Source organism: Centroberyx affinis, unplaced genomic scaffold (assembly GCF_046629955.1).
Source record: "Centroberyx affinis isolate AG114_WGS23_722 - 3 ecotype Tasmania unplaced genomic scaffold, CSIRO-AGI_Caff_v1 ptg004858l_1, whole genome shotgun sequence".
Classification (NCBI taxonomy): Eukaryota; Metazoa; Chordata; class Actinopteri; order Beryciformes; family Berycidae; genus Centroberyx; species Centroberyx affinis.
Window position 1 is genome coordinate 134066 of NW_027282376.1, and position 13435 is coordinate 147500.

A 13435-nucleotide genomic window follows, 5' to 3' on the forward strand; every position below is an offset into this window, starting at 1 on the left:
GGTTAGCCCTGACATATGCCTGGGGCTCCCCGGCTGCGGGCCTCCCGACGGAGCTCCCCCTACTGGGTTTGTCTCCCCCATTGAGGACTGGGTTTCTGAACCTCGTCCCTCGGCCCTAGGACGTCCTTCAGCATCCGTCCACATCAGACAAAACCCCTACATGAATATTCAATACATGTATGCAGGTGAGAGATTGAGACACTTCAAACATGCCATGAACATGAAACATAAATAGCCTTGTCTTCTTATTTTCACCAATTATCACAGTCATATCCCTGACAGAGATGGATTTGTGACAGTGGTTTTGTTTGATTTTAAAATCACACCACATGTAAGCACCTCTTAACACTGCAAGCAGAACAACATGAACAGTGACATTGGGCAACAAATGATCGTTATGGAGCAACTCGTGCAGCAAAACCAGTGTCAAGAAAGAAATGAAATTTGTTAAACTAGTGGAAGTAGAGTGAGGGAGAGGAATGAATAAATGTGGAGATTTGTCGAGGGACAAAGCGAGAACGCGGAGGAGTTGGGAGATAAGGATATGGGCGAGGAAGTGATTAAATGTAAAGATAAATATAGAAATGGCAGAATCTCGGGGCAGTAAAGACCGGGAGAAATAAATGCAAATGGTTGAAGAAAGACAGAGCCTGCCCCGGCTGAGAATTAGCATCACGGTTGATTTAGCTTGAAAACAGACAGTGGAACACGCATGTTAGCCCTAGGGGATAAAGCAGTGTTAGCCAGCTATCCTGTTAGAGCCTAAACTGGTAAGTCACTAATTTACAATTAGATCACATTACAACAGGATGGGTTAATATTTGTCTGAACCTAGATTGACACAATGAGGGAAAATTAGGAGAGACTGAGAGAAGAGACTTGTTCATGTAGGCCAACTAGAGGGGGGTGAGAGAGGGAGAGAGAGAGAGGACCGTAGGCTATGGAATGATGTAGGCCATTTTTATTGTGGAGTTTCAAATCAAATCCATGTTTGGAACGGTTCATATTAATAATATGGGCCATGGGGATAGACACATAATAATCATAAATGCTTTATGGCCCCATATCATGGTTTGAGCTCGCCTGCTTGTTCTGCTGGAAGTGATGGATGGTGTGTGTGTGTGTGTGTGTGTGTGTGTGTGTGCGTGCGTCAAACCAGTGGCACCCATTGTATGAGCCAGACAAAAGCAGGCTGTAGCTCAGCTGGCCTTGATGACGAACCAAAGACGGGGGGGTGGGGGGGGGGGACACTCTCACAAAGACGCTTGCACTCACACACACTCTTACCACACACCCCTATATAACACTATGCTAGTATTACAGCTTCACTCATGTCTGAAGAGGCAGAATAAATCGTGAGTGTGTGTGTGTGTGTGTATTTACCTGTGGACATATGTGTCATTTCATAAGATGTCTGTTGTGCTTTTCAGACCTTGATGTTGTTTGCATCACATGTTGTTTTTCATCCATGCCGCCTGTCTGAACACGAAGCGTCGTGTCTGTGTTTGATCAACACACAAGCGAGCCAGAGGAGAGCACTGCAGAAACTCTTCCATTTGGTCTGAGGGGTAGAAAGGCCAGATATTGTGTAAGACAAAGTGGAGTCGAAACCGAGAGAAGCCTCCCCGGATGTTTCTCAACAGCGTGCGCTGCTGTGGGAGAAATCAATAACTGTGGGCTACGAAGTGGTTTTAGCTTGCTCTTTTGACCCTTCCATCTCAGCAGCTAGTGCGCTGTAGTTTACTCTTCCCGAAAAACAGATTCCATCTCATCTATATTTGGATTCAAACATTTCAGTTTGGATATATGTCTGTCATATACTTATTCTGGCATCTCAGATACGTAGCTCTATCCTGCATCTGAACTAAATTTATCAACTTAAAGGAGAATATCAGTGTCATAGCCTTTTTACTACTGTCTCCATCTACTTTGCATCTCCCCCAATCATTTTGTAATGTATGCCTTATACAGTATAATTTGATTTTTTTTTTAACAATTACTTGTTTTTTGTTGTTTTCAAGCCTACCTTGAAATAACCTGCTGTCCCGGCTAACAAAGACGTCCTAAATAAAAAGACATGGGTGTGATAATAAAGTCTGTAAGGTGACATGATTATAAAGGATTAATTTCCTGGAGGGGACTTCCATTTCTTACTGTGGGTGTCAGGTGATTGACAGTAAGCAGAGAGTAACATAATGCGTGCATTGATATGAAAGCACTTAATTCACTTCTTCGCTGTGAAATAATGATAAAACAGAAACTGACAAAACCAAATTGAGGCATCATGTTTACTGTGATGGATTATCTAGCTGGGGCAATGTTAAAGTCTGTGGAATTTGTATGGCAGCAACTGGCTTCTTCTGAGGGAAACGAGCCCTCATATCTCCACCTACGCTGACTGTGTATAGACACCAGCAGGAATAATTTACAAGAAAGGGCAACCTAGACGATTGGCATAAACTAAAAGAAACACTGATATTATCCTTTAAGCAGGGTGAAGCAGCCTATACACACACACACACACACACACACACACACACACACACACAAACAACTTTCTCCAAAGTATTTAAAAATGGAGGTATTCAAGGGAAAGTAAAAACCTATCATCTCAACCAGGGAGGAAGCTGGTGAGCCATATTCTTGCTTCCTGGACTGGCAGTGGAGGAAATGATGTCATGACCTGCTCACTTCCTGAATGAACTGTTTCAGTGGCTCCTCTGGTGGGGGGATTACTGAGTCAGGAAATTAACAAATTATTGGTTTCTAGTGTAGAACAGTTAAAATTGACTCAAGGATGCATCCGTTGCTAAATCTCTCTAAAATAATGGCTCTACACATCAATAATACAGTATTTGTGCAGAGTATATATAGCCATTTCTACTCACTGGACACAAAACCACAATGCAACTACAGTTTATGTCACATTATTTTTGCAGTAGAAATATGAGTTTCACATCCTGTCACACTCCAGTTTGGTATACACTATTGACACAAACAATTCATTTCTGGGTGCAGAACATGGGCTGACGTCTTTGTTGTTCAGGAACATGCGTGCCCTAGCAGCGGCCCGGCTGACAAGCGTGTTGCAGTATTCTCACTTTGCTGCTGCCAGCAGCAACACGCACGCTGCCAATGTCAACAGATGGATCTTCACACAGGGAGAGGAGAGGAGAGGGAAGGTGAAGTGAATGGGAAAATACAGAGGGAAGGTGGAAAGCACTGCAGACACAGAGGAGAGGAGACTCACAGTGAGGAACCAGGAGTTTCATGTGGAAAAACTGGAGAAGAATTGTTGGTCTTTCTCTCACTGTAGCTTAGGGTTCAGCTCAGCTAAACTTTGGCTGTAGGGTTAGGGTTTGAGGATATGGAGGTGAAGTGCGATGGTGTGTGTGTGTGTGTGTGTGTGTGTGTGTGTGTGCATGTCATTTGCAAGCCTGACCAGACCAGCCACCCAGAAGTGTGTCTTTCTTTGTGGTTGACAGGCCGCCGTGAGCACAGCTTCCGCTGCGAGCTGCACTCAGTGACCGATCACTGAAGCAGAAATCAACACACACACACACACACATACACGCACGCACGCACACACGCACACACACAATCATAATTAGAGACAGGAGAAGGGACATGGGTAGCGTCAGCAGAGCTTCTGCTGCTCACCGGAGCAGAAGTGAACACACACATACACACACACACACACACACACACACATTGCAGCCGTTGGAAGCTGATGGAAGTGTCCGCAGACGAGCAGCGGGAAGTAACACCTGATGTCTTTGTTGCTAGGCTGGAACTCCCGCCTAGCGACTGTCATTGTGGCAACCCGCTGCGACAAGCGCGACCCTGTTGCTAGGCAACCTGAACTTCTGTGACAGATAGTCTGGAAGTTCTGTGGTGAGAGTGAAACAGAAAGACAGAAAGAGAGAGAGATGTAGAGAAAATGAGATTCACTTAAAAAAGCAATAAAAGGAATAAAAACACCTAGAAGCCCATATTCTCTCTCTCGCTCCCTCTCTCTCCTCCTCTTATATACTTCTACAGACCCGCTCCCATGCGTGCCAGCAGTCCTTTGATTTGCGAGGTGGCATGCTGTGCGAGGCGTGTTCCCAGTACATGTGTAAACACACACATAAAAGAGCTGAGCACAGGGCCAGCGGGTCACGTGGACCCTTGTACAACGTACTGCCTTGTTTGTGGACATGCAGGCTCTCCCTCAGCCACCTCTGGAACTGATTACACACACACACACACACACACACACACACACACACAGATGACCAAAACATACATGCACACACAAACTGATTATACCATGTCTATGAAATCTGTTTCCTCAGACCCCTCATACTGCCCTATACATACCTTGTGTTGAGTGTTTGTCTGTGTGTGTGTGTGTGTGTGTGTGTGTGTGTGTGTGTGTGTGTGTGTGTGTGTGTGTGTGTGTGTGTGTGTGTGTGTGTGTGTGCCTCCCTGTTACCACAGAGTTTGTACCATTTTATATCTCCATAACTCCCCCACAGCATGCAATTGGCAGGGGACCATCTGACTGAGCCATGGACACAGTAGTGCTGGACATATAAAATATCTCTACATACACACACACAGTCACACAGTCACACCAGGTATACATCGAAATATTGATAGACAAAGATGAGACAGAGGCTGAGATATTTTTAAATGGCCTCAGATTTGGAGGTTTGGACACTCATCTCAACCACATCACACTCAGCAGCAAACTGCTGCTCTCCACATCGGAGATCACAGCCCGATGAGGCCAAAAGGATGACATCATCTGCAAACAGCAGAGATGCCAGCCCATAATATCACTCTTCAGACCTCAGCTGCTCCTTGATTTCCTCTCTATGAATATCACAAATAGGAGGGGGGACAAGGCACACCCTTGTCAGAGTCTGATGCCCGTTATCTGTGAGAGGGTAAAAAGCTGGTCCACTCTTCCTCGACCAGGCTGATGAATTGTTCCTCCTGAATATGAGATTTGACCATCGACCAGACTCTCCGTTCCAGCACGTCGGCATTGGCTTTTTCATAGAGGCTGATCAGTGTGATCCCTCAATAGCTGGAACACACTCTCCAGTCCACTCCCTGTTTTGAAAATGGGGACCACCGCTCTGTAGCTCAACTGTCCACCTCGGCGAGCTGTAGCCTTCCCCTGTCCTGCCCTCCCCTCCTGAGTCGTCAAATACTTTTCCAGAACCTGGAAGTCGTTCTCCTTAGCCTCTCCGAACTCCTCCCACACCCGTCCGGCTTTTGCCTCTGCAACTTCTGGAGCTGCAGCCTTTCTGTCCTGCCAGTACTTCTCTGCTGGGTCAGGAGTGTCCCAGTGTCAACCAGGTCTATCTTCAGCTTGAAACCGGCTAGAAAATGGATGGATGGGTGGATGGATGGATGTTTTTATATCCATAAATGAAAAAGGCTTCTCATATACATGTGACAATAGAATACAATACAATACAATAAAAATATCAGTCTCTTCTGCCAGGTGTTAAATTATTGCAGCATACATGGTACATTTCACTGTGCTGTAAGCTTCAAGCTCCTGTGATCATTCTGAATATCACTTGTGTAAGTGAACAAATCTAAAGCCACGTTTACAGCAATATATAATGTAGTGTTGAAGTCATCTGAAGTCATTGATATTCTGGCCCCTCAAATGAAATCGACTCCTGTGCTGTGTGTGTTCCCCTGAAGTAAACCACGGGCTCCCGGGCTTTTCACATGCAGGAGAAAAAGAAGTGCTGCCCCACCGTTTCATCCCTATTTCTCTTTTAATCTTTGATTGATCTACACAGTCGGCCTGAGACGCTTTAAAGCATGCTAGTAATATCCAGCAACGCAGAGACTGTTAATGAATGTGCTGTGGCTCAAGGTCAGCAGTGAAAGAATAAGCAGCATGATTACATTGACTGTGAATTCATAGTGAGGGTTATTGTTGTAAGTGTATCAATTTACCATAACATTTTTTTCCTTGCTTTTACGAGCTGAGGTTTGAAGCCTAGCAACAAAAAAGTAAAAAAAAAAGAAAAAAGAAAAAAGAAAAACCAAACAAGCAAAAAACAGTTGGCCAGTGTGTGAATTATTTAGAATTTGTTCATTACTTTGTTTGTCTGTTCCCACTCCTGTAGGTTAATTGCTCTGAAGTCTTTTATCTTTTATGAGGAGAGCTAGATCTGACATAGAGAGAGGAAGGGAAAATAGAGTATGGGAAGGAAAAACAGCTTGTTTTCTCTGTTTGTTTTTTTTCCCTTTATCCCCCCCTCCTCCCCCCCTTCCCCATCTCTTTCCCCTCTCATTTCTTCTTACTTTGTACATAAAATAATTAAATGCCCGCATACACATATGGTACCTATGAGTGCACACACGCATGTACACACACACACACACACACACACACAAATATTAGGTACAGTGGGCGTCCTTACATGTGTAGTGTGTTGTGGATCGTCTCTAGTCTCCTAGTAACCACACTGGTGCAGCAGTAGAGCAGCTGTCTGTCTGCTGTTTCTCTGCTGCTGTCTGTCTGTTTGCCTGTCTGTCTTCCCAACTGTTTTCTATCTTTCTATCTGCCTGTTTGTCGATATGTCTATTTCTGTCTTTCAATCAGCATGTTTGCTTCTCTCTGTTTGTTTCTGCCGGTCTGTCTGTCTGTCTGTCTGCATCTATCTATCTATCTATCTATCTATCTATCTATCTATACAGTTTTACTTTACTTTTACCTTTTAGACTGAAATCCTGGAAGCAATTGTTGTTCAATTGTTGATAGGCCCCCATTCAGACTGCCAAGTCTAGTGCAGGTTTTCCTGGAAAACCCCTATTCAGCTACACATGATGAAATGCATGAGGTTAGTTACGTCAGACCACTTCCCGTCCTATGATCCCCATCTTAACGTCACCACCTTGTTTACATTGTTGTGATTGCTCTCTGTGCCGCAGTTGTTAGGACAACATCAACTCCACACTGCAGCTACAGTGAGCTGTATTTGGCCGTGAGAGCCCCCTCTGCCATCCTGAAATAATGAGTAATAATAATGATAATAATAAGTTTAAAGTCAATGCAAGTTCTCTTTGCAGCAAGAAACACTAAAACGGACCAGATATGGATTTTCATCGGCTGCGTGCTTAACGCAATGACGTCAAACACAGCACACTAAATGTGTGATTCCTGGGTGTCTGTGAGATTTATTCAGACTGACACAATTCTAGGAAATCACTGTGCCGATGCCCAGGGAGCTTGCTGTGCCAGTGTGCCGTTCCCTGCACCGATATTCCAGGATTTTGTGCCACGGGCCTATTCAGACCAAGAGCAATTCCCTGTAAAAACCCAGGATTTCAGTTCTGGTCTGAAAAGAGGCATTTGTTGGCCGTCTGAGTGTTTCCCAAAGGCTTCTTGCCACTCTGATCCTCTCCACTGTGTCCCGCTGTGAGTTAACATGACAAAAACAGCCAAGATGCCTTTTGGGAAACCCAGACAACGCTGGCTGTCCAACGCTGGCTGACTCTGTTTCACGTCCGCCCACACACTCCCTCCACGCTCGTCCCTGGAGCCCGGCGGGCTGAAGCCTGGCTGTCGCTCGCTCTCTGCAGGGGGAGGAACGCTGCAGCCGCTTGGATACAAACACACAGTAGGCTGGCACTGTCTGATGTCACTGGGTGGTCACTGGGTCACCTGCTAGTCTTATCCACTCTCCGTCTTATTCTCTCTGTCTCTCTCTCTCTTTCTTTCTCTCTCTCTCTCTCTCTCTCTCTCTCTCTCTAGGGTGCCCAGACCCCAGCCAGTCCGGGGGGCAGTAAGCTCGGCGTCGGCTCCCTGGCTATTTTGCTTTCTGGTGGTGAATGCTCCATTGTGTCGCTGTATTGAGCAAAACAATTACTGCCTACGGAGCCAAGATATCCGCAACGCACATGCACGCACACACCCAGCTTGCTTGTTTTTTTTTCTTTCTTTCTTTCTTTCTTTCTTTCTTTCTTTCTCTCTCTTTTCCTCTGTATCTCTGTTTCTGATTTCCTGTGTGGTATTCAATATAATTCCTTCCTCTTTCTGTCTCTGATGCAGCTGACTATTATTTCAATTTCATTTTCATATGATCATGTTTTAAAAAAAAAAAAAAAAAAACTGCATATTTTCAACGAGAAGGACTAGAATTTAATTTCAGCCACGCAAAAAAATCTCACTGGACACCATTGTAAAAAATTATATTTTTGCTGAAGCGTTGAATTTCCATTACAGCATAGATTTTTTTATTACTTCCTGAGGTAATAATGTATATCACTACTCCTTTATGACAATCATAACATGCTTAATGAGATCAGGCACGATACACTAGCTACATGGCCTGGTGCGCTACATTTAACAGCCGTGTATTTCTTTAAATACCTTTTTGACATTGGACCATGAGTGAAATGCCAATACAATATATATGATAATTAGGTTGGGTGGGCTGGGGCATCTCTCACCTCTTTAAAGTCATCATTATCAGACCCCACTGGTCTCTGTACATATCTGTGTGTGTGTGTGTGTGTGTGTGTGTGAGTGTGTGTGTGTGTGTGTGTGTGTGTGTGTGTGTGTGTGTATGCTGTTAAGTGCTTCACTTAACCTTTACGTGTGTTTTTGACCAGGGTCTTATCTGTGTCTCAGTCTGGCCTCTACTCCGGCAGAAGTATCCGATGAGTAGATGTTATGGCTCTGTGTGTGTGTGTATGTGTGTGTGTGTGTGTGTGTGTGTGTATGTATGTGTGTGTGTGTGTGTGTGTGTGTGTGTGTGTGAGTCAGAGGCTCCATGGCTGCACTTCTGACACGAGGCCTTCAGACAAAGGGCTATTCATCGTGCCATTCAGGCAGTCGGGAGGCCTCTCTTGGAGACAGTGGGGCTGACGCCGAGGTTGACGGCACCGGGCGTCACAATAGTGACATTATTTGGTGGCGAGGCAGCTCCGCCACGCTTCTAGGAACAGTGGCTCAATACTGAGGCTCCAGCTTTGTATGCAAAACATACAAACACATACACACAACCGCCCAAACGGCCATGCATGCATGTGGGATGTGTGTGTATTTGTGGATTGGTGTGTGCGCCGATCCCTGAGTACAAACCCATACGCACAAACAGATATATTGCCATTCAGCAAGTGTTGCTTGTATCTCTTCTCAGGAGTGGTAGCTGTTTAGAGGTCCGTTGTCTTGGTAACAGCATACTTCCTGCCTCACTCAAGGTGATCGGCTCGGTTCTCACTTCTTCGCACATTTTCAGACACACCCATTGTTACGTTATGGTGTTTCAGGGCAGAGCGCTTGTTTCCCAAAGTATACGCACAGCCTGAGCGCTTTGTTTCCTTTTGCTGACTAAACTCTGCAGCTCTGCGGTTTGTTTCCTCTCAAAATGACATGAAGCTTTCATTTTAAAATCTCTACAGTCATGTGGAAGCAGAGAATTAACTAATGTGGTGGTGAATGTTTTGGAAGATAGACACAAACTGATAGCTTTCTATAGGAATATCCCAAATAAAATCAGATCTATTGACAAACCCTTTAGACATCCATATTGACTCGATTGATTTTTTAACTGATTTGTGTATTATTGATATAGTCATGCTGTGCTGGTTATATTGAGATATTATTAGACTAGATTGCTCATCATCATTCATGCCTCTCCCAGACAGATTGATTAAGTTATTGATTCGTCACTGTGGAACACGGCCATTACGGCTCACGTCTCCTCTGGCATGTGTTTTGTCTTCTTCTAATGGTTGATGCTATTGATCTGAATTATTAATAAAGCAGTCATCTCACATATGTGTTTTTTAGCAGCCAGATTGAGGCAGATGGAGGAATGGAATGGGGGGGATGGTAAAGGTAGGAGGAGAGAGGGTGATGGAGGGGGAGTCAGGGGATGGAGAGCAGATTGAAGAGATGGGATCAGACAGGGAAACAGACATAGACAGGTCAGATGCGTAAATGATTTTAATGTCTCCGTGAGTCAGAGAAGGAGAGATGGGGAGGGACGGATATATATATAGAGAGAGAGCTGTTTACTTTCATCCACGTGGTACTTTGATCCACCTTCCGCTCTTGTGTGTACTTACACTACAGTCTAATGTGTGTGGGGAGTGACTGCCTGGCCAGTAATTAAACTCTAGTTTGTCTTGGCACTCAGCTCCGAGCCAAGAGAAACACCAAAGTGTCAGAATTAACATACAGGTGTAAAAACCTGTTCAGCCCTCTGTTATTGCAGAGCCACGGGTTTGGCTGATATAAGTCAACACACATATCTACTACTGCAAGGTGACTAACACAGGGGAAGGTGTATTTGAATTATATATAGCCTTTTTTAAGTAAGGTGACTGAGGTGTGACATAGATTCAAAAAGCCAGACACTCAAATACCAGGTGTGGAGGCAAGCAAATCAAACCCAACTTACCAACACCATTAGAATAATTTCAATTTAAGAATTAAGCTCATGTCTAGCATTACATGTAAGAGGATAATAGCATTTGGAAATGTAAAAGAAACAGCATCTTGCCATATCCAACTTTTTAGTTTAGAATTAGATAGACGTCTCTTCAATTTCAAATTGAATTCTTCAGCCTGATGAAGAATGATGAAGACTTTGATTTATGTTTCTGCAAATCATGAAAATGCTTTTTAGATGAATTAGCTTTTTGGAAGGTGTATCAAATACGTCTAAATGCAATCATAAGGAGCCAAGATGGAGCATCAGCACATCTAATTGGGGCAGCAACCATAGTCTGAGACTTTGGGAGAAAGAAAGTCAGACTAATGGGCGTATCTGCTTATGTAGCAAGTTGTTGATGAGTTTAGAGGTGCTGCTTTTTGGAGGTTGGGTTTCAGGTAGTTATAAGGTTAAGAAGAAAACAGGAGGGAGAGAGGAGAGAAGATTGAATTTAGGAAGAATGAAGGGTGCAGCGAAAGATTTAAGTGAGGGAGAAGTTGTTCACTTAATGAGAGAGAGGGGGGGGGGAGAGAAAGAGGAGCCAACCAAAAAATCATTCCACTCAGTTAGTTGATATAGATGCTAGACATAGACTGTCATCCCCCCTTACAAACACACACACACAACTCTCTCTCTGTCTCTCTCTCTCTCTCACACACACACACACACACAAAACCACAGTACAAACCAGACACGTGAAAAAAGTAATGAAAACCTATAAGGCTTGAACCTTGCAGAGTGAGCTTTCAGACTGTGTGTGTGTGTGTGTGTGTGTGTGTGTGTGTGTGTGTGTGTGTGTGTGTGTGTGTGTGTGTGTGTGCCCTTGCATTATCACCCCACTTCTGCCCTACAGCCTTCCTGTTGACAAGCAAAGCCAGTAAATAACTGTGAAGCAGAAGGTGAGAGACATGCTGGATGAACTGTTAACTTCCTCTACCCCTCACCCCGCCACACGCACGCGCACACACACACACACACACACACACACACACACACACACACACACACAAAACCTCCTGCACTCTTTCTGTCTCTCTCTCACTCTGCTCTACTTCTCTCCTCTATCTCTTTCTCCATCCCTCCTCCCCCTCCCTCTCCCTCTATTCAGCTTCTCTCTTCCCTTTCCTCTCAGCCGCTGCCTTTGACCTCAGCACCAGGGGCCAGTTGCATAAAGATAGACCTAGTCTTAGACTTAAATGTGACCTTAAGTCAAACTTGCTATGGACACTTACGTATATTTACCTGTTCCTACTACTTCTTGGTTGTTGCAGATCTCTAATGAGTTGTTTCTGTCTCTAAAGACTCTCTCTCTTCTTCAGGTTCTTTCCAAAAACCAAAGATTTACCATCTTTTATGAAATAACTTCAGCATTTAAACTTCCCGCTCTGACTTAGGCCGACTCGTTGCCATAACAACAAAATTCTTAACTCAAAATTAGCCAGGGGCGAAGGTGGCTAATTTTCCTACCTCAAAATAAGTCAGTCGTAATATTTAAGTAACAGACAGTCTTAATTAGCCTAGTCCAACCTGAGAATCTAAGACCAGTCTAAGGCTTAGACTAGTCTTATACTAGCTTTATGCAACTGGCCCCAGTATAAAAGCTAGCCTCACATGTCAGAGGAAGGTCACATGCACACAGAGGGGTCAAGGAGAGGTTGCGTTGGTGCCCCGCAGCATTGCTTCCCTCCCAAAGGACTGTGGGCAATATGACAAGGACGGGGCAGTCCCGCTTGACCTCAGCGGGTTAGGGATGTTCAGTCAACGCCTGCACAGCCTCATGGCTCCAGTGGCCGAGCCTGTTATATTGTCTTTTGAGACATAATATAGTTATTTGATAGAAAACATATATTTTTGTTGATCAGGTTAAGGCCAGAATGACAAGATGTTTTCAGTTGTTAGAACTAAAAAGCATAGTAGTGAATGGATAGATGTAAAATGAGAAAATCCTGAAGCTTTTCCTATATGTGAGGGAGGGAGTATTGAAGAAATACGCTGTGCCGAAACAGAAATGGATGTCGGTTTGAATTAGGCTTCACATTCACATTTGGAATGCGATGTGTTCATTGCTTATGGTAATTCACAACATCTATACCCAAATGAAAACACTAACAGTCTTCCTCATGTCCACAGGGATTGAATATTGTATACTCTATCTACATATTTAAAGCAGGTTGTCACGACTGTTTCACATTTTGCATTTAAAAATCTTTCTATCTTTCTTTTTTCAAACCCTAATTTTCCCTATTATTCACATTCTCTCCCCCCTTTTCTTTCCTCCTGTCTCTGGGGAGTGTCGGTGGGGAGCATGTGTGTGTCTGTGTCTGTGTGTGTGTGTGTGTGTGTGTGTCCAGGGACCCACCAGTGATTGTCTGCCTTACGAACTGATCCGTCTTCCTCAGACCAGGGTGACAGGTCTCTGTGTGTCACACAATAGAGAGGCAACCCTCTCATAAACACACACACACACACACACACACACACACACACTCACACACACACACATACACACATACACACACACTCACACATACCATATAGCCAGATGGGCTTGTGTCCCCCATCGCCAGACAAATTAAGTTTGGGCCCCCAGATTAATATTCAGGCAAAGCACTGGCTCTATATAATTGAATCATGGTGCCATGAGTGTACAACAGGGGCTACTTTAGATGCAGCCAGCATGTGTGCGCACACACACACACACACACAGACACACACACTCAACATACACACACAAACATAAACACTTGGCTGCCAGCTGCGCTCGGTATCCTGTCTGCTGGTTGGGGGCTGGTCATGAATACAGAACGGAGTTCCCTTTATACCACACACTGTTTAATGTAGGATTTTACCTTTAAGTTACTATTCTGCTGTTGAATTTGTGAATGTGAGCCTGTGAGTAATAGTATTAGTGAGTGAGTATTATTATTAGTATTAACTTTAGTATTAGTATTAGTGAATCTTGAATCTTGAAT